The 1,539-nt window shown below is 40.4% G+C and overlaps 1 long non-coding RNA gene across 1 annotated transcript; it reads left to right on the top strand.

The window, feature by feature from the left end:
- LOC127597241 (uncharacterized) lies at positions 1-966 on the top strand. The gene is made up of 3 exons (XR_007961615.1): positions 1-188; positions 352-472; positions 577-966. It is a non-coding gene; the product is annotated as an uncharacterized LOC127597241 (long non-coding RNA).
- The last annotated feature ends 573 nt before the right edge of the window (positions 967-1,539 follow it).

The raw sequence follows: 1,539 nt of genomic DNA, 5'->3' as shown, positions 1-1,539 counted from the left end.
AGCAAAAGCCCGCCACACAGTGTTTATAAGGAACACCTGCCGAAACAAGCCAGACCTCACTCACGCTCGCTTGTCGAAGCTCGTGTCAGTGCAGACTTCGTGTTCGTGCCTTGCCTTCCTTGCCGATTATGGAGCAGAGACGCAAATCATCCGCCGTGTGGGACCATTTTGATGTCCCGGAGAATAAGGTATTATTTATTTATTTATTCAAATCGCCTTCTGTCGCCGAGAGCCTCTCGGCGAGAGGCACTCGCCGAGTGCCTCTCAGATTATTGACATGTGTTGTACCATTCTAATCCGAATACATTTCAAGGTAACTCTTAGTTACTTCTTATTCACATTTCATTACAGGTGAAATGTCGAATTTGCCGGGTCGAATTGTCATACACCAACAGAAGCACCTCCACCATGCTGAGGCATTATCGGGCCAAGCATGAGAATGAAGTTCGCGATACACCCGGTATTACGCCAGGTATACAAACGTTCACTCATCTTTTCACGGTTGCTATGTTGATGATTAATTGACAATCAGTAATTATTATTGGTTGACTCTCCACTCCATGTTTGACAATCAAGGTTCCAGGAAGCAGCTGTACTGGAAGGACCAACACACTTCTTTCCCAAACCTCTCCCACCTCGCAAAGGAGTTCCTTTGTACGCCAGCCACATCCGTCCCTTGTGAGCGTGTGTTCTCCACAGCAGGAGAAATCGCTTGTAAAAGACGCAACAGGCTGAAGTTTAAAACATTGGAGCATCTTATTTTTCTCAATAAAAATGTGAAATCAAAGCCCACAAGCATCCTCATTCAAATGATCTTCACATTATTTGAACACATTGAATGTTGCAAAATGAATGCATGGATGTGAATGATATTGTATACACTTCATCAAATCGATGAATGACCTTATGAAAATGTCTTGGAACAGTTGTAGATGCAAAACCGTGCTGGCAGCTACATAATAGATAATAAAAGAAAAATATCCCAAACCATAGGGATCGTCCCAAAACTAAGGATGTGCTGAGTAAGAAATCCTTGTACACACTTATTACTTCCATATTTGACCTATTGTGTGGAAATATGGGGAAATGCCAGTAAAACACTCTGTTCTGATTGCGTTGTATTGTAATTTTAAAACAATCACTGGCTCCAAATAGACGGAACCCACAAATCCACTGTTTATCAAATTAAACAATGAAATCTCATGACCTGGTTGACTTCAAAATCGCCCAATCAATGTACAAAGCACACAATAACCTCCTTTGCCAAAACATCCAGAAGCTTTTTAAAATTCGAGAAAGTTGTCATAATTTAAGGGGTACTAACCTATACAGAAGAATCCAAAACACGAACAAACATCACGCAAAGGAGTGTATCTGTAATAGGTGTAAATCTGTGGAATGATTCTGAAACGGACCAGTAAAATGAGTAACTCTCTTGCTGAGATTAAAAATGAATTTGAGAGTAGTACAAGACAACTACACAAATCAGAATTAAGCTAATAAATTCGATACACCCATGAAATATAGCAATACATTGAT

The sequence above is a fragment of the Hippocampus zosterae genome, chromosome 3 (assembly GCF_025434085.1).
Source record: "Hippocampus zosterae strain Florida chromosome 3, ASM2543408v3, whole genome shotgun sequence".
Classification (NCBI taxonomy): Eukaryota; Metazoa; Chordata; class Actinopteri; order Syngnathiformes; family Syngnathidae; genus Hippocampus; species Hippocampus zosterae.
The sequence above is the reverse complement of the archived record's forward strand: the minus strand, read 5'-3'. Positions and strand labels throughout refer to the sequence as shown.